This window comes from Schistocerca gregaria, chromosome 3, assembly GCF_023897955.1.
Source record: "Schistocerca gregaria isolate iqSchGreg1 chromosome 3, iqSchGreg1.2, whole genome shotgun sequence".
NCBI lineage: Eukaryota > Metazoa > Arthropoda > Insecta > Orthoptera > Acrididae > Schistocerca > Schistocerca gregaria.
The window spans coordinates 407,641,995-407,663,116 of record NC_064922.1 but is presented as its reverse complement, the minus strand read 5'-3'; the positions used below and the strand labels follow the sequence as shown (position 1 = coordinate 407,663,116).

Here is a 21,122-nt window from a genome sequence, read left to right as displayed (position 1 = left end):
TCAATGACATTCCACATGATAGTATGGGGTCGCTCTAAAGGAAACAGTGCCGGTAAAACAAAGGGGGGTCAGCTGATGGATAAAATAGACTATCCTTCCAAGGAAGCTAATTGGTATAAAAAGACTAGAAGAATTCATACCCCAGGGTTAGAGAAAAGTGCCAAATGGCGATGTGATATAATGAATCGGGGAACAACTAACTTTGTTTGTACAAATAGATCGAGTTCTCTTTTGTAGCCACTGGAAGAGCAAGAAAAGTCACAAGCAAATGAAGAAGCTTTTGTATTTGTATGATGATCAGATTGAGATCAAGTCAGTGACTAGCTCCACAACTGTGCATTTGAAGGAAGTAGGATCGTACCGAGGAACATGTAAATTTCACAAGGGCGATATTCGACAGTATGTGGTATCCTGTGCTTTCGTTAATGACCAGGGATTAGGAAATAACCTAAACTATGAGAAAGAGGTAGGCGATTTAAGACTGAGTGATGTGTTAGAGATTCGAAGAGATAAGTTATACCAGACGGAGGCTTTGATGGCAAACAGAGGAACAGACAAGTGTGGCAAGTAATAGTGTATGGTCTATCACAGAAAGAGAAGTAGAATGTGATAGGACATAGGAAGTAAGCAATCAGCATAAAAAGGAACCAAAGAATACGACAGTGCTAGGTAGGAGATATGGAATCAGAAAGATACGGAGTGCCTGACAACATGAAGTAAATTTTTAAATACCAAACAAAAGGAATCCAAACGAAAAAAGATTGACATTGAAACTAAAAGGCCAAGAGACTACCAAAAGGGTGATAACATAGGTGTGGGCCTGAAAGAACTATTTGGACTTACTGATGCCACAGGGCATATAGGGATGAATTTGTGCCCCAAACTAGTTTACAAGTATTTTGTGGTTTTAAGTCAAGGGATTATTTCTTTGTGGGTTAGCTTGCAAATGTTTTAGTTTGCTAATTCAAAACGTTATATAACCAGTAATGGTTAAACTTTGTAGTTCTTGGATGTGGGAAAGACGGTTGTAAGTGATGACTTGAGTTATCAGGCCAGTCGTTGTATCAAATTTGTTTGTTTAGAATAACCGAATAAGGTTTCTTAGAAATAAAGACGAGCAGGAACTGGGAGCGGATTTGCTATTAAGTATTAACAGAAGCCACCCAGAGGGTGAAAACGAGGTTAAATTAGTAGAGCTGACAATCTCTTGGAGTTTATCAAATGAACGTACATGGCTCCAAAACCTTTTCAAGCCTCGAAATTCTGTGCTGCACAGATGCAGACTGAAACTACGCATGAAAATTTGTATCAAGACCGTGAAGCGACTACATATCTTGGCTTTGTCATAAATTTTCGTTTGTCGCTTCAGGTTGCACATACACTCTTGAATTTAGTAAAATCGGAGAAAAGAGTGAAAAGTACATAGTTATGGCCCGATGGAGGGTGGCAGCTCTTGTCTGGCATATGGGAGTTGACATTTGGCCAGGAGGTGGAAAATCCAGTTTAAAAGGTAGTAGAGGCTTAGCTTACCATCAGCAGCCAGAGGATGAAGTTGAGTGCATGAAATTATTTTGATGTTATAAGCATCCAGGCTCCACTCTAATGTCTTGGAAATATTGTTTATTGTAAAGGTAAGGGTAAGGAGGACATTGTATCCAATGAGCTGAGACATTTATTGAAGGAAAAAGTACGTCCTGGCTTTGCAAATATGCGAAGGCGAGAATGAGGCTCTGTACTGTGTCAAAGGGTTTTGCCATTCGAAAGTGGTTTATTTGTCGCATCCACCTTTTCAACGTAACATAAACGATGATAAATAACTATAGTGATTCGTGTAAAATATTGTTTAATTGGTTATCTCAGCTTTGTTGTAGAAATCCAATACGAGGATGACTGTGCGTTGATAACTATGCAGCTTAGCAGAGAGAGAGCGGCAGCTGCTACTGTTTCCAAAGATCGTCCACCATCATCCCATTCTGGCAGCTAAATGAAGCTTGGACAGCCATTCCTTACAGTGATTTTATTAGTGTGAAATTACAAAATCAAAGAGAGTTAATCAGTTCCCTCTTGGCCACGATACAAGTCAGATCGTCTTATTTGGAGGACCTTAGTGAGGAACTACTCGTCTCGATGGAAAAAGGCAAACCCCCTGGAGACTGCGTTTAGCCCGCTGTACATTAGCACGCTGGATCGGAATTTTCGCGAATTACAAGGAAATGGCTTCTTTGAAATTAGGTAACTTATTTCGTCAGGGCTTAAGCATTCTGTTTAAGCGACAGTGTTAATAATTAAATTATCAGTGATAGGTTTCCTCATGGTAAAGAACTGAAAGAAAAGAACAAGAATTATGACTTTGAGTATTACCGACAAGTATCGATAATTAACTGCATGGCTATCCGGAAGAGCACAGGTAGGCTAATCTTATATGACTAAGAGGATTATCATGAAGGTTCCACTCATAGTATCTGAAGTATGATAATTTGTTGAACGCCACATACAGAGGCAGTAATAACAGATATTTCCTAGAATTTTGGTTGTTTGAATTTGCTAGTAAGCTTCTTTCGCGTTCGATTGTTTAGAACTAGTGGGCATTGAGAAATACGTATGATTCGAAAGTGTCCTCTCTCCTACAAATTACGTAGCCTGATTAATGCTAAAAGCAAAATTCACATAAAAAGGGAAGACATTTTATAATCCTTAGCCAGTCACGTCTTAGAGCTGTTGAATTGTCTCTGTATGTACCGGTGCTGTGGCTTAGGTCGAGTGCTTATCGCAGTCATTGTTTGGTAATATCTACATTAACATTCGAGTACTGTTAATTTTGTCGCCGTACTAAAGCAAAACAGAGTGTAGAGCTGACCCTTAATAGACAGGGCACGCGATCACTTTACAGGGCTACAATCTTGGTTTGTAAATTCAGTGGTATCGCAAACTCCAACGAGTATAAGAGTGTAAAGTGCACCAGGTCCTTCATGGATATGCTACTGGGCACTGTTGACTGGAAAGAGCCTAATTAATATGTAAATGTGTCCCCTGTTTTATAGTCTGGGCAATATCTGACTTCCTCCCTGAAACTGTTATCTTCGAAAATGATCAGCTAGTCACACATCCCTGTGTCCTCAAGTTAGTCCAATCCCTTTACTAACCATATTTTAAATCATCTGAGAACATCTAGCCTGACTTAAAGAGTTTTGGAGTGACAGCGTGAATTGCGCATGGACATCCCAAATGACCGCGCAAATTCCTTTACATCCATGATAAAATATTTCCTGTTATGAACTTCATGAACTTCGTCATTGATTGTGAAATTGTAATTATTCGTCTCCAGTAGACAGTAAACCGCATTGCAGGCTAAGAGCTAGCGAAAGACATTGGAACATGCAGATATGGTGAACACGGCAAAAAATGTTAGATGTACAGAAGGAAAGGAGCTTGCGTAAAACTCGTGACATCATTATTTGGGAGCCGGTTCTCAAGAAACTGTTTAGCAGCGATTGCGTAACTGTTGATTCACCTTGGAGTAAATCGTGGAGGACGTGAAAGTCAGCAGAATTACATAGACGCATCACTTTAGCTGCAGACGCCGCGGAAGAATGATGTGGATATATGTATTGTGTATCACTTTAACAGTACAGGCGGTTTTCGTTGGTCCACAGTCAACAGAAACTACAACCTTGATGCCTGTTGGACATGGTATCGACGTGCCAACGAAATGCCATTCCGGTTACGTCAACGTCAACGGGAATTGCGTGAAGACTGTCAAGCTACCAACGGTATGATTGAAGCGATTTCACGCATTTACCTCTGTCATATTTAAAACTAACCAGTCGTCTAGATTTGTTTATGCTAATAATTCTCGTAGGTAAGGAACTTTTTCTATGCCCTGTACTGTTCCATTTGTGTGTGTGTGTGTGTGTGTGTGTGTGTGTGTGCGCGCGTTACACAGTGTCTTTTAAACTGACATCATATGACATACGCACCTACTGCAGGGTTCCTTATTATGTGCTCAAGTCATGTGCTTTGAGAAAAAGCGTCGCCAATGTAATCTGTGCTGCACTTCTTTACCCTTATGTTTAACTACAAACACATGCTATCGCATTAAATATGGCCACTTGAAGATGAGATCCCGGAGTCGATTACGTGGTCAAAACTTAATATGTGGTGCAGGTAAGGTATTTTTCTTAAAACTATCACATTCTCGCTCTTAAATTAATACTCCTTTTCAGTGTATCATCTATAGTAGAGAAGTATTTCGAAGAAAAAATAAATTTAGTGACTAACTGTATACCTGTCTGCAATTCTGCCTAAAATGTAACACGTCTGTACAGGTATCTGAATGCTTCATGCCTGTATACCTATACCTTTTGAGCAAGAGCAGATCCCAAAGTTAGTTTATGATGTACTGGCTTTAGAGTCGAAGGTATAGCTCCCACAGTTTCGTTCTGGTATTGTGTTCACGAATGTGAATACAATAGGAGTTGGCAAGAATTAAATTTCGAGAAGACAAAGAATATACTACGAAGCTGTTGCAAATATCACTAGGTCTTTCAATAGTGATGCAGACCTAAATTTGGCTCTAAATAACGGACACAAAAACGTTGTAATTGTTGGGTACTGAGTGTAACTGCTCCGTCAGCTAAACTTTAAGGAAATGTATTGAGGGCAAGTATTGGTTCTCAGCTGAAAATAATCAGAGGACAAAATTGTCTTATGGCTAGAATACCATGCGTAGACATGTTCTTTATTCTTAAGCAACTAAGCACTGGATATACGAAAGTTACATTTGTAATTAATTCCCCTTCAATAAGAACAAGATTGTATGGCATCATCTAAATTGTAGAGAGTAACGGAGAGACGTGGTACATATATGCATAATGCACTAATTCTGTGATGAGCACTGAGCACATATAAATACGAGTAAAATTTAGACACATACAGAGTATTCAATTCTTGTAATGGATTACTGTCATGATAAGCTTACGTAAATAAAATATTAACAAAATTAATCCATATTCATGCATGTAGGAGCTTCAGACAAGTTTGTTGTCCTTTATCAGCATTGCTCAAAATACACATCTGTGAAACTTTGAAAACTGTTCTGGAATATACAGTCAAACGGTTGTCCAACGTGGACCTGTCGTTCTAGCCTAAGAGTGTGAAAATGCTGGATATATGGTCAAGAAACTTATGGAGGTTGGCTCAGCAGATAGACACCGTACACAAAACTTTTGGTAGTTTGGGTCGTTGTAGAAGTCTCAGTAATAGATATAGGAAACGTGAAAAATGATAGGAAATTAAGACATCTTGATATGAAAATTATCCCTAATAATAATGTTGATATCAAGGATCTCTTGCGACCTACCCCCACGCCTGGCTGTCACGTTTTACAACCTGTTTCTGGAAGGGTGAAACTCCGGCACAGGTGTCGGTAACTGTTTGAGGTCGTGGTCAGAGACAACACTTGCACAAGAACCAGTTATGTATTCAGCATAAACATAGACAACCCCCACCTCAGGAGCCAATGCAGGGTCATCAGCTAGTGCAAATGACGTCAGCATTCCCCTTACCCCATTACATATTAGCCGGCCGCGGTGGTCTAGCGGTTCTAGGCGCGCAGTCCGGAACCGTGCGACTGCTACGGTCGCAGGTTCGAATCCTGCCTCGGGCATGGATGTGTGTGATGTCCTTAGGTTGGTTAGGTTTAAGTAGTTCTAAGTTCTAGGGGACTAATGACCACAGCAGTTGAGTCCCATAGTGCTCAGAGCCATTTGAACCATTACATATTAAGCACCAGGAGTCACTTAAGTGATAGCGATGAATGGAGGTTGAGCCGTTCCCTCTGAGACACCTTAGCAGTCCATTGATCACGACGAAGAAGGGTGTCGTACTTTGAGACGCCAGTGAGGGTGTCGTACTTTTAGCTGCCAGTGACTGGCACACACCCCTGAAGACAATGACGCCTAGATGGAACTGCTGGCTGGGTTTCTGACACCTCTTTCTTTTAGATGTACCACTAGGCACTTTCAGCTTGTGTCCTGTTAAAGGGGCGGGTGAGGGATTTGGTTCCCGCACCTGTCAGTAATGCCGCAACAACGAAGAACGCAGAAACAACAATGCTGGCAGCCATCGGACTGGTCGTGGTGGTCCTCACCTAATGTACCGGAGAGAGTCTATATTTTCTGAAGCAACAAGGTAAGGCAGCTGCCATTCCTGTCAGTTGTATGGACGATATTACCGTGTCAGTGTTGTGCAGAAGTGTGATGCCATGTTCCCTCAGACAAACATGTATGTCCAAAGGAACAGGGTTGTGGAGACCACAGCCATTATGAAATACATGGAATATATTCTCAGTTATGAAAATGAGGAACCATCAGCTGTGTAATGGAATGACGAGGATGAAAATTTGTGCCAGACTGGGATTCAAACCCAAATTTTCCGCTTATCGCCTTACCATTACGCTATCTGAACATCCTTCATTGCCAGACCCAAACTTCCTTATGTCTTCAACCATGTATCTACATCCTGCACTAATTTATCCATTATGTCTATTCCTGTGGAAGGCTCCCATTTTAATTCAAAGTCATTGTCTGGCGTCGATGGATAAATACGATGTTGCAGATCCTGTATTGTTATGAAGTACAGTGCAATATTCCTTCAGGGATGTATGCAGTGTGGTATTTACTGCCTTTATGAAATACATGAACTGTATATTCAGTTGCGAGCATGGACGTGCGTACATGTCTGAAGAAACATTGCTTCCTACTTCTGAACAAGGCAAGCAGATCATTATCATAATTATCCACCGATAGGGGCAAGCGACTTTCAGTTAAAATGTCTCTCCCATACAGGAATATATCAGTAAATAATGGCACGTTGTAGATGCATGTTTTACAATTTGGAAGACTGGGTCTGACGTGAAGGGTGTTCAGATTACCTAATGGTAAGGCAACTGCTTGTCATAAGGAGGAATACGGGATATGAATCCCAGTTCAGTACAAATTTTCATTGCGGTCATTTCATTATGCAGCTGATGGTTTTCCACATCGTCAGTGTAGAAAACATTTCAAGTATTTCGTAACGTCGCCGCAGTGCCTATTACTTCGGATCTGCATGCATGTCTGAAGGAACATTTCAGATTGTTGATGACAGGGAAGTTTGGGTCTGTGCGTGAGTCATGCATGGGTAGCCCAACGCCTAGGTCACCGCTCATGATAAACGGGAAATGCGGGTTAGTGTCCCAGTCAGGCACAAAATTTTGAATGTCAGCATTCTGAAATACAGCTGATGGTTTTCCATATTCTAAGAAAACGTTTGCGTGTTTAGAGGTATTCTGTTTTTCAGATTACTTTCTATACAGTACTTGACCCATTGACCTTTTGGCTTGTGTTTGATTTCGATTAGCTTAGCTCTTACGACGTTAGAGCTCTCGCTGATGACAAACTGGAATGGCCCAGATAAAATACTCATAACCAACAGGACATTTAAACCTGCTCATCCTTTTTTTCCTCACAGTTGTCCATTGAATGTGAGGTTCTTACAAAGATTGAAGTCGGATACTGTGGCAAAGACTATAGTGGTAAATTGTGAAAACGTCCGTCATAAAAGCGCACTGATCTTCTTGAATGTGCCCAACACTCAGGTTGAAACATGAAAACTATTTACTGACGTGACTTCTTAGCATTTATTTACCCCACACTAGTGCCAGTGTTTCCAGCTGTCTCCACTTCCAGCGTTCATCTATTAAATCCATGGAGAACAAAATATCAAAAATTGTAGAATCCTTTTTTTCATTCCACACTCAATGCTCTCCTTTAAACATATGAAACATTCAGTAATTCCCTGCAAGTGTAATTCTAGGACAAATACAGATTGACATTTAGTAAATTTGGCTGTACCAACATATATGGCAATACGTTACAATAACCTCCATGAACCTCTATGCAAGGTAAACTTTGCATTCATTAGTACATAAAATATTGTAATGTCCTCCTCCTCATAATCCGCATAAGTTATGGTCATCATGATGTAGCCTACACAATTATAGGAGACAACATGTGGTTTTAAAAAACAGAGAGGGAACGCGCTCTATGTATGAACTTCACGTTACCACGTTTACCACAGGATCACCAGTGCATGCAGTACTGTTTCAGGTCAACTTTAAAGCAACTCTTCCTGTAGATATCTCCACGTCCTACAGTGTTGCCAAATCTTACAGGTGGCCGTAAGAAATTACATAATCAAATCAAAAGATAGTAGCTCAGGTAGCTGGTAGCAGAGTACTTGTGGAGTGTATATGGAGGTTTTTTTAGGCTAGGCGGTATTTTGACGTCTCTGATGAACGCTCGACAGTCGATGCGCAGAGCGAAATAGGACCAGATACAAAGTAAAGACACTTCGACTGTCAAAATAGTAACAGTAAATAGTCGAAATATTTTGTAACAAAATTCCAGAATTAAGTACCCTCCAGCGAATATATGTCGGATCCGAGAGCTGGCTGAAAAACGAAGTAGAAAAATCTGAATAATTAAGTGAGATTTTTCTTTTTTCTTTTTGGTCATCAATCTACTGACTGGTTTGATGTGGCCCGCCACGAATTCTTTTCCTGTGCTAACCTCTTCATCTCAGAGTAGCACTTGCAACCTACGTCCTCAATTATTGGCTTGACGTATTCCAATCTCTGTCTTCCTCTACAGTTTTTACCCTCTACAGCTCCCTCTAATACCATGGAAGTCATTCCCTCATGTCTTAGCAGATGTCCTATCATCCTGTCCCTTCTCCTTATCAGTGTTTTCCACATAATACTTTCCTCTCCGATTCTGCGAAGAACCTCCTCATTCCTTACCTTATCAGTCCACCTAATTTTCAACATTCGTCTATAGCAGCACATCTCAAATGCTTCGATTCTCTTCTGTTCCGGTTTTCCCACAGTCCATGTTTCACTACCATACAATGCTGTACTCCAGACGTACATCCTCAGAAATTTCTTCCTCAAATTAAGGCCGGTATTTGATATTAGTATACTTCTCTTTCTCAGAAATACCTTTTTGCCTCCTTGCTCCGTCCGTCATTGGTTATTTTACTGCCTAGGTAGCAGAATTCCTTAACTTCATTGACTTCGTGACCATCAATCCTCATGTTAAGTTTCTCGCTGTTCTCATTTCTACTACTTCTCATTACCTTCGTCTTTTATCCGATTTACTCTCAAACCATACTGTGTACTCATTAGACTGTTCATTCCGTTCAGCAGATCATTTAATTCTTCTTCACTTTCACTCATGATAGAAATGTCATCAGCGAATCGTATCATTGATATCCTTTCACCTTGTATTTTAATTCCACTCCTGAACCTCTCTTTTATTTCCATCATTGCTTCCTCGATGTACAGATTAAAGAGTAGGGGCGAAAGGCTACAGCCTTGTCTTACTCCCTTCTTAATAAGAGCACTTCGTTCTTGATCGTCCACTCTTATTATTCCCTCTTGGTTGTTGTACATATTGTATATGACCCGTCTCTCACTATAGGTTACCCCTACTTTGTTCAGAATATTGAACAGCTTGCACCATTTTATATTGTCGAACGCTTTTTCCAGGTCGACAAATCCTATGAACGTGTCTTGATTTTTCTTTAGCCTTGCTTCCATTATTAGCCTTAAAGTCAGAATTGCCTCTCTCGTGCCTTTACTTTTTCTAAAGCCAAACTGATCGTCACCTAGCGCATTCTCAATTTTCTTTTCCATTCTTCTGTATATTATTCTTGTAAGCAGCTTCGAGCTTATTGAGGTATGGAACGTTTATTGAAAGGACAGACTGGACGCCATAGGATGGGTGTGTTCATTGCTGTCAGCTCAAATATTGTGTCAGTCGAGGTCGAAATTCAGTCTCGCTGTGAAGTTACGAGGACGCGACTAGCAAGCCTACGAGAATTAAAATTAACCATTGAATGTTTTTCGTGCCCACGCGATTTCGTCATAACTGTTGTAGAATTATTCAAAGGAAGTGTACGGTCAATAGCACAGAAGTACCCAGATCATCCAGTGTTAGCTGGTGGAGACGTTAATATAGATTTGGACATCTATGTATTCACTGCAAGTGTTACAGAAACGGTTCTGTGGAATATTTTTGAACGTGCTTTCCCAAAACTGTGTGGAACGGCTTTTTAGATAACCCATATCCAGTAAAAATATTTTATACCTTGCAACTTCCTGGCAGATTAAAACTGTATGCCAGACTGAGACTCGAGTTCAGGAACTTTGCCTTTCGCGGGCAAGTTCTCTACCAACTGAGCTACCCATCACGATTCACGCCCCGTCCTCACAGCTTTACTTCTGCCAGTACCTCGTCTCCTACCTTCCAAACCTTACAGAAGCTCTCCTGCGAACCTTGCAGAACTAGCACTCCTGAAAGAAAGGATATTGCGGAGACATGTTTTTGCCACACCCTGAGGGATGTTTCCAGAATGAGATTTTCACTCTGCAGCGGAGTGTGCGCTGATATGAAACTTCGTGGCAGATTAAAATTGTTTTAATTCTGCACTACACAAATTTATTTGGAGTCATTACCCATTTAAATCAAGATGAAACCCTGGCGCAATCGTCCAACGGACGTGTAAAGCATAAGTCACTCTAAACTAATACTAGTAATCATCTGCCTAGTTCTGCTCTGGTTTTCGATGTGCTATCTGTGAGGTAAATGTTGCCGGCCGGAGTGGCCGTGAGGTTCTTGGCGCTACAGTCTGGAACCGCGTGGTCGCTACGGTCGCAGGTTCGAATCCTGCCTCGAACATGGATGTGTGTGATGTCCTTAGGTTACTTAGGTTTAAGTAGTTCTAAGTTCTAGGGGACTGATGACCACAGCAGTTAAGACCCGTAGTGCTCAGAACCATTTAGATAAATGCTAAATGACTGACATCACCTCAGTACCGAAGTGTAGAAGAAGCTGCTCCTAAACAATTGATTTCATTGTGGAGATGAACACAATTTGCTTTTACAGCACTACGATGGCACAGTGAATCGCAATATCGTCATTAAGGCAACGCGGTGGCGAAACGAAGTGACTATTCTCGAAAAAATCGGCACCGTCGGCAAAGCTGCAGCCCTCAGAATATTCTAAATACTAAAATAGAAGAGCATGGAGAGCAGACTGCGGTCCACAAATAAATCTGAATACTGTTTTGTAGTTTCTCTCGACGCGACAGGTGAGAGACGTGAACTCCTAGTCAGAACGTAGAAATTCAGTAAAGTCTCAAGTTGAGAGTGTAACAAGAGAAGTGCTCTATAGATCGACATATGTTACCTAATAAGCGAGATCTCTCAGCGAAGTTCGAAATCGTCGTAGTTTACTCGCTAAACTACAAGTTCGCTGCAGAGTAAAAGAGAGCAAGTCCATCCGTTATCAAGAAGGGCTGAAGTGCAAAACATCGGTTCCTCATGGGCATCTGGATGGAAGACGCTCTCTGAACTAGGGCTGTTAACAGCATATCAATACATCGATATATCATATTTTTACCAGGAAATGTCGACATATATGGGCCTTAGTCGCACCTTAGTTGATGAGGCTTGGGTTGGGTTGTTAGGGGGAACAGACCAAACAGAGAGGTCATCGGTCTTATCGGATTAGGGAAGGACGGGGAAAGAAGTCGGCCTTGCCCTTTTAAAGGATCCATCACGGAATTTGCCGCTAGCGATTTAGGGAAATCACGAAAAACCTGTATCAGAATGGCCGGACGCGGGATTGAACAGTCTTGCTTCCGAATGCGACTCTACTGTGCTCACCACTGCGCCACCTTGCCCGGTCATATACGGGCGATACCTTTTCCACCGATATATCGATATAGAAATGACAATATCAAGTGCTGATATTTTTATTTTATACTTTTTTTCGCAATTTTCGGTAAATAGCCGCGTGGGGTAGCCGCGCAGTCTAGGGGGGCCTTGTTCCAGTCCGCACGACTTCCCAGCCGAAGGTTCGAGTCCTCGGGCTTGGGTGTGTGTGTCGATCTCAGCGTAAGTTAGTTTATGTTAGCTTAAGTAGTGTGTGAGCTTAGGGACCAATGAGCTCAGCAGTTTGGTCCCATAAGATCTTACCACAAATTTTCAAATTTTTTTTCGGTTAGTATTTGGAATTGTTCCTTTGAAATTGAGAGGGAACATAATTTTACTTTAACTGTGTGAAGCTCTGTTACTCTTTTTTTTAGCTTTCATCACGTCTTGTCTTTCTCATTGAGGTGTGAAGCAAGTATAGCTGGCAGAAAGAAGTCCGATTGCACTGGTGGGTTGCGGTGTGAATGGAATAACAAGATTTCCGGTGTAAAGAAACAGCACAACAGTTACGTTAAGAAACAATTTTTAACGCAAGTCATGTTCTGTTTCTTCAAATCAGAGTTTTTGAAATACAGCTACTGAAAATGATGAATAGAAATCCAAATGACAAGATTGTCCTTTGCCACTGACGGAGGCATGTGAGAGCAAATACTGACGTAATCAGTACTCGTTTCTACAAAAAGAAACTGCAATGTTTACCTTCATCATGCAATTTTGACGCTACAACTGCCAGTTCTCCGACGCTTTTGCAGAAATGAAAAACACCGGAGAGTCGACATGAAGTGTTCCGGTCAAATTCGATACGTGACGCAACCAAACGATGGACCCATCAGCCACCTTTTATGCAGCCACTTACACGCAGTAACCACTGTTAGCAAAGTGGTCATTGCCAAGCGTGAACATTCATGGTTTTTCTTTTAATTCTTGCTCTAAAGGAGGTAAGCAAGCTGCTTGCTTGTTAATGTACTGAATATTTAATAATAAATGAATACTTAAATGTGTAGCTCCAAAAACCGGCGGTACATGTACAATGTGCAGCCGATATTTTTATAGGCCGGTACGGCGATATTTTTTCCGTCGATATATAGACGCTTTTAACCGTAAGGGCCTAAGGCTGTTTTTAAATATCGATATATCGGATTCCTGATATTTTTGAAATTATTAACTGTCCTACTCTGAACACAGCTGGTTCTCCAGCAGACCTCTGCCCTAAATGCTGGCAGCGAATCATAATCACTGAATTCCCTATACATCATCTCTCTGCTCAGTTTTCTGGCAGTTGAGCTGTAACCGACTTTACTTTGGCTTTTGGCATCTAAAGTTCCGGAATTTATCCCTACTGTGTCACCTGAACAAAATTTCAGCAACCGAAGATCACTCAGTGGAAAATTCAGGAGAAGCAGCCCGGCGTATGTGACACCCACGCTAATGGCTGCAGGCGCCGCTGTGTCGCTGAGGACATTCCAGACTTCCTCTGTATTATTCAACAAGATTTCCAGACGTGACTGAGCTCCGGTGCACATGGCGTTTGCGCTCTCGTGATCCAGTCTGTTAGGTCACCGACCGCTCTAACTTGAAAGAACCCCCAGCCGGCCTGCGCGTCGCTATGGGACCTCCCGCAGTAAGCTGTACTGAGAAACCGGCTTTGAAAGCTGTGTCGGCACATCCTCACAGTACTCGTCACTTCCGGGCTAGTCACGGCTGCCCTAACACACACCATGAGGCCTATGTTCCATTTCTGACTCTTATTCCACAGACTTTGCTAATGAAACCAGTCACCCCTCAGTCAATTAATATTAACAATTAACGGAGAACAGTACCTTATGACGTTAGTCCCATTCAGATGGTCTCATAACGGTGGAGAACCTGTCAAATATTTTATAATTTCAGATTAATCACGTAGCAAGTGGTGGAAATTGAATTAATGTGAAGTACCACCTTACAATGTTGCAGCTGGAAACAGGCCTGACCTAATATACAGAGTCACTATAGAGCCAGGGATCAATGATCAAGGTGCCATCACAACGACGACGGTTACTAAAGTTAATATAGCTACCAAAAAGCGCAGAAGAGTATTTATTATAGAAAGATCAGATATGCAGTTGGTAACATTCTAATTAGGAAACGAATGGACACCATTTAGTTGCAGTATGATAGGCGTTGAGGAACTTTTGGCAAAGTTTAAGTGGACTGTAAATCAAGCTCTGGAGAAATATGTGCCTAGAAAGTGGATTAAGAACGGAAAAGACACACCACAGTTTAATAACAAAATTCGGAAACCGCTGGCGAAGTAGAGATCACTGCACTGTCAGTTCAAAATAGAACGCAAAAATTTCGACAGTCATAAGGCGGTAGAAATTCGTGCGTCTGTAAGAAAATCGATGCGCAACGCTAACAACTAGTTCCACCATCACAATGTATATGAAGATACTGCCAGAACCCGACAAAATTCTCTTCCTACGTAAAATCGCTGAGAGGGTAGCAGGATTATACCCAGTCCTTCAATCTGACCTCGGAATAGAAGACAGGAAAAGGAAAGCTGAAGTATAAAATTTCGCATTTAAGAAATTATTCACGCAGGAGGATCGTACAAAGATACCATTTTTTTACCGTCTCACTGTCTTCCGTGTGGAGGATATAGCAGTAGGCTTCTGCGGTGTGGACAAATAACTGAATGCGTGGCAAACAAATAAGCCACAAGGTTCGGTTGGAATCCTAATTCGGTTTTACAGAGAGTGCGCAGCGGCACTAGCCCCTTACTTGGATTATATATATCGCAAATTTCTCACAAAAAACAGATCCGCATCGTTAAAGGCCAATATCGTAAACACTGGTTTGCTGCAGAATTCATGAACGTATTCTGAGTTCGAATATATTAATATATCTGAGACAGAAAAGGTTTTGTCGACAAACTAGCTTGTATTTAGAAAGCCACGCTCATGGGAAATCAGCTTGCGCTTTTCTCACATGATATACTGCGAACTACGGATGAGGGGCAACAGGAAGATTCCCTATTCGTGGAGGCCAAGATTATCTTGAGGAATGCCAAAGGCAAGTGTAATGAGACGGCTCTAATTCTCTACATGCATAAACTAACTTAGCACCCGCTGCTTCGCTCTCATAGACAATATGGCCTGAAGAGATGTTTCTTCTTTTGTTTTTATTTAATCGAAACTGCACTCCTTTAGGGGTGGAATTTGCAGAAACAATCAAACACGTATTATTTTTAATTTCTAACCGCGAATTCAAATACAGGTTCTCGTAGATGTAGCCTTAAAAACCCTTTAGTGGTTATTTAGTAATTATTTATTTTCAAAAAACTTTCATCCACTATTTTACGCACTTAGTGGGTCAATTTTCAAAAATGCAGAAAGACGTTTTCTTTTTTTTTTTACTTTGACTGAGAAACCAAATAGCAGTTGTAGTTCTAGCTTCAGAAATCTATTAATAGTGACAAACATTCAAAAAAGCGATTCATCTCGTATTTCACCCCCTTAGGAGGTCCATGCCCTCTTCAAACTTAAAGTTTCTGTCTTTAGCAATTTGGGCTAGATGATGAGTCATTGAGTCACTCTGACCCTGTATCACCCCCTTACGGCTTGAATTCCCAAACAGAGTGAACAAGTAGTTTTTTAGTTTCCAACTGAGACGCCAAACACCATTTTTCAAAGTTTTAGTTTTAAAAATGCTTTAGTTTTGAAATACTTTCATAAGACGTTTCGCCACTTGTTTCACACTCTTAAGAATTAAATTACACACATAGCGACATGTGTGTGTTTCATTTGTAACTGATAAACCAAAATTAAATTTTCATAGATTTAGATTTGAAAATAATTAGATAACAAAATAAAATAAAAATAAAGTAGTTAGTAAAATCTTATCCCAAACAATTTCATCCCGTATTGCCCCCAATTTGGAGTTAATTTTCCCAAAAAAGGAAACAAGTATTTTTTTAAATTTGTAACCAAGAATTGAAACACCAATGTTCATAGCTTGAAAACTACTTTAGTAGTTCTTCAATAATAATATATTTTCAAAACAAGATTTCACCCCGTTACGATTAACTTTCCAAAAATGCTAAAACAAGTATTTATTTATTTCTGACCTAGAAACCAAATACCAGTTTTCGAAGGTCTACCGTCAAAATTCTCTTAACAGCAACATTTTTCAAAACAACACTTCCTCCCCTTTTTCACGCTTTTAGGGTTGGAATTTAGAAAAATTCCTTTTTAAACGACGCCTACAGTATAAGTTTCTTAGTTTCTCCAAATTTCAAGTTTCTATTCTTAGCTTTTTGAGGATGGGCTATGATGAGTAGGTTATTCAGTGAGTCAGGGCATAGCCTTTTATGTATAGAGATGATTTGGTGAACGGGGTTGGCAGCAGTCTCCAGCTTTTTTCTGATAAAGCTGTGGTGTACGGGGAGATAACGTCGTTGAGTGACTGTAGGATTATACAGGATGGCTTAGACAAAATTTCTAATTGGTGCGATGAATGGCAGCTAGCAGTAGATGTAGAAGTATATAAGTTAAGGCAGAAGAATTGGAAAGACAATCATTCAGTATTCGATTACAGCAATTGGACTGTGCTGCTTGTCAATGTCACGTCGATTAAATGTCTAGTCGTATCGTTGCCTAACGATATGAAATGGAACGGCTGCGTATTGACTGCAGTAGGGTAGGAGAATGGTAGACTTCGGTTTGTGGGTAGAAGTTTAGGAGAGTGTAGACCTATAAAGAAAGCATTGTGTAGAACACTAATGCGACCCGTTCTTGGGTGCTGCTGGAGTATGCGGGATCCTCACCAGATCGGATTAATAGGAAGACACTGTAGAATTCAATATTTGTTACCTGTATGTTCGGTGAACTCAAATACGAATGCATGGAGGGACGGCGACCTTCCCTCAGTGAGGCACTATTGAGAAAGTTTGGAGAAACCGCATTTGAGGCTGGCCGCGGAATTATATTTCTGCCACTAACGCACAATTGGCTTGAGAGTAATAGAAGTCAGGCCTCGTAAGGAGGCATATAGGTCGCCATTTGTGACACGCTTCATTTGCGAGTGGAACAGGAAAATAAATGACTAGTAGTGGAACTAGATACCCTCCGCCATGCACCGCAAGGTGGCCTGCGGAATGTGTATATAAATGTAAGTGTACGTAGATGAATGGCGATGTGGTCGAACAATGAAATAAATATGTTGAGCAGGCTGTGAACCACGTACACGAAGTCACAATTCTCATCTAGAAAATCATGAGCCACCTGCATGCTGAAATTTTCTTTTTAGTGACTACCATTTTTAACAGACACAGGCAGATACCTCTCTCCCCTGGTAACGATAATTGAACAACATAGGTTAGCACCATTGTTCTAAATACACAACAAACTCGATGTCGCTTCACTAACGACTGGAGGAAATTTGGTTCAGGTTGGGTTATTACGGAGACAGAAGTCGCAGCAATTGTACTCAATCAGCAGCAATATTCTTCGTATTACAAATTTGTATCTAATTTAATGACCCATTGGTCATTTGAGATCAATGGGTGTTATTTACATTGCGTTTGTACTGGAATCTTGATAATATTGGTTCTGAACTTGGGTTAGAAATCAGATTGCCCCTTTCACGGAACGGACCCAGTCGGGGCGATGTAGTTCCTTCATTTCGATGTTTCCCCAATATTTCAAACCCCTTAATATCTGAAGGAAAGGCATGAATCTGCGCTGAATCCTTGTGCCAAATAAAAATTTACCTATCATTTCAAGCTGTAGCTTACTTACAAAGAACTACTGATGAAAAATAATTATAATTTAAAACATCTCTTCATACTTTTCATACATTCTCATCAATAACGGTAAAAGCCCACTATGATCCCCAGTCAGACACAGAAATCTTCATCGCTTCATTTCAGGTTCAAACATTCCACACGTGAATACTGCTGAAAAAGAATTCAATAGTTATGATCTCTACGTATGGAGCCATATAGACGGTATGTGCAGTGTTCGAATCCCTGTCTGCACAGAACTATCCGTCGCCGGCCGCTGTGGTCGAGCGGTTATATGCGCTTCAGTCCGGAACCATGCGGCTGCTACGGTCTCAAGTTCGAATCCTGCCGCGGGCATGGATGTGTATGATGTCCGTAGGATAGTTAGGTTCCATTAATTCTGAGTCTAGGGGACTGATGACCTCAGATGTTAAGTCCCATAGTGCTTAAAGCCATTTGAACCACTTGAACTATCCGTCAAGTTATTTCTCATTCAAACACGTGCACATTCGCTACTGGTGAAATTAACTCAACTTTGGCGTTTATTCGTGGCTAGAAAATAACTACGATGGGTTCCGTGTTTGAAACGTGATGTGGCAAATTTTTTCACCTCGTTATTGCAGTAAAATTCATCTCGCTATTGATGAAAAAATCGATTTGTAAGATTTGATTGTGTTTTGTTATCCTATGGATTAGTTACTGGGTTCGAATTCCTATTTGACATTAAACTTAATGCCATGTTATTTAAAGTTTAAGCTAGTTTAACTTGTTCACTGTTTACAGACTGTGTGTGTGTGTGTGCGTGTGTGTGTGTGTGTGTGTGTGTGTGTGTGTGTGTTATATTTCCGGAATTGCTCTGCAAACGGAGGTTTAAAATTCCCTCGCACAATGTTCACTTGCAGTACTTTTGCCCTGAAAGTGACACTATGTGCACCTGCCGAAATATCGGCGGTTGTCGGCTCCGTCAGTCGGTTGCATTCCTGTAAACTATTTGAAAATGGTATACCCGGGAGACACACAGGTCTCACAAGTATACAATTCCTTATCTTGAATAGCACCACACGTAATACCTTTCGTGGTTTCTTAACAGGGACAATAACTGCAGGATAGTACTCCTGGATAAAGGTCAAGTAAGAAAAGTTTTGTAGTGACATTTAAAGTTGAGACTCGCCTTTTGAAATGTCACTTGTTGCAATAAATTTCAGGTCACAAACATTAAAGACAGCGTCATCTTTAATAACATGTTTCGTGATATTCGCGGTATCGAAGTATTAATTTCCATGAGGACTGAAAGCCATACAGAGCTGTGTTCACTACTGATCTCTTACGGTTACCGCTTTGTGTAGCCAAACGATTACACGGACGAGAGATTAGGGACGTACAAGGAACTTAGGTTAAGAGAGCTGCACATAAATCATGCAGAACGCAATCGGATCGTTCGAATACCTTTGAGCATATGTAAAGGACCCTCCGATGTCAAGCGTGACCGCTTCTTTGAAATTTTGAAGCACACGAATCGTGTTTATTCGATTTTTTAACGTTTTCCTAATAGGAAAAGAGCTTGTTTTAACTACGAAAATAGCATTTATTAGCTCATGTACTAGCAGTGCTTTCTTTCAGAGATATTAAATTTGCTACAGAATACGATTTTTATTTACTGCATATTACGTAAAAACAGCCGGCTGCACCGACCGTTTACTCAGCAAATTGTTGCGCGACCCCGCAGCCTTGCATAGCCAAAACTAGTCTTCTATCACGACGTTCCATCTCCTCCTCGAGAAACTGACAATTTGTTGGTTAATAGAGATTTGCATTTAAACTGCTCTTTAAATTTGTTACTGGTTCAAATAGCTCAAATGGCTCTGAGCACTATGGGACTTAAGATCTATGGTCATCGGTACCCTAGAACTCAGAACTACTTAAACCTAACAAACCTAAGGACATCACACAACACCCAGTCATCATGAAGCAGAGAAAATCCCTGACCCCGCCGGGAACCGAATCCGGGAACCCGGGCACGGGAAGCGAGAACGCTACCGCACGACCAATTTGTTACTGATCTGCTGACTCTAAAGACGTTTAATTAACTCGTTGTCTACATGTAACCTGCTTGAGTATATTATTATAATAGGCAGTTAATTTTATTTATTTATTTATTTATTTTGATCTCTCTCCAAAACGCGATGGGGATATCAGGTCTCGACTTGCAATAATTTGGCAAACAACAAAGGATATTTCACCGAATGATCACTTAACTGCTTCCCTAGCAGTTTCATACTCACTATCGTAGTGAGCGGATTATCGACTGGTATAGTATTACCCTATGTAAAATGTAGTATTCTACATAGATTTTGGGTCGCCCGCAATGGAGAAGCAATTTATATTTAATACATCAGAATCAGCTTTACTGTTACTAAACCGCAGTTAATTTGTTGTAATTATCTTGGATCTTATACATGGTATCAGTATGGATTCAAGGTATGAGATTACTGCATAGGTCAATGACAGTGAGTTAACGAAAATATAAAGAACTGGAAAAATTAGAAATTAATCTTAGAACCAACACCGGCAACTTAATTGACCATGCGACTAGTACATGTAAATATATTTTAAGCTGTCTTCCCCAGTAAAATTAACAACAATTGAAATTACAAATCTTCCATTGACATCATATTTGAAAATTAATATGATCTTCTGACAGTTTACCTGTACGCAAAATTGTTGCAAGACAGTGTAAAGATAATAAGTCTAGCAGAAAAATGGCCCTGCCAGAGCACAAGAAGGCTAATATGCTTCACTTTAAAGGACTCGGACAGAAAAGCGGGAAAACAGCTGTCTCAATCTTCATTCTGCCTTCCTCACCAAATATTTTGACATATTCGCGCTCTTTTCACATACAACATTCTAATTCTTTTCCACTGGTCTCTTGTTGTAGTGAAGCCTTCATATTCAGTATCTCTCGCTCACAGTCACTGTATGTATACGTCTTTCTCCTCTGTCTTCTTTTTTCCCACTGGCAGTTTCTCCGATCTAACTCTCACACTGTCACTGTCTTCATCCCTTTCTCTCACTCTTCCTTATCACTGTCTCCTCCTCTGCACTATCACTTCCTCTCTGTCACGCTGCCATCGTCTTTGCCTCATTCTTTTTCTTCCATTCCAACCGGGTTTTCTTTCTCGTTTGTAGGTTCCCGTGGCTCTCTTCAACCATCATTGTCTCCTCTCCGCACACGTGTCTGGGGATGGTTTGCTTGGAATATGGACACTTAGAGGAGGAAAACTTGGGTATACGGGACGGGAGACAGTGGTTAAATTATAGGTCGCCGATGTGGTGGGTTCCACACTCCCCTGGGCCGATGTATGATCTGTGCTCATGTGCACCTTTCACTTCCACTGCCTTCTCACTCTTTTGCACATACTTCCACTGCCTCCATCTGTCACTTAATTTCTTTTATTTTCAGTCACTCTCAGCATAATTATGTCCATTCTTTTTGGCTCCCACTACTCTCGTCTTTATCCATCTTTCCCAACCATCGCTGTCTTCTCT

The 21,122-nt window shown here is 40.8% G+C and overlaps 1 long non-coding RNA gene across 1 annotated transcript in view; it reads left to right on the top strand.

Moving 5' to 3' along the window:
• The first annotated feature begins 3,561 nt into the window (after nt 1-3,561).
• The window catches only part of LOC126354300 (uncharacterized), a 132,110-nt gene continuing 114,549 nt past the window's right edge, over nt 3,562-21,122 (top strand). Inside the window, exon 1 of the long non-coding RNA XR_007565292.1 lies at nt 3,562-3,770. This is a non-coding gene — a long non-coding RNA (uncharacterized LOC126354300). The remainder of the gene's footprint in view (nt 3,771-21,122) is intronic.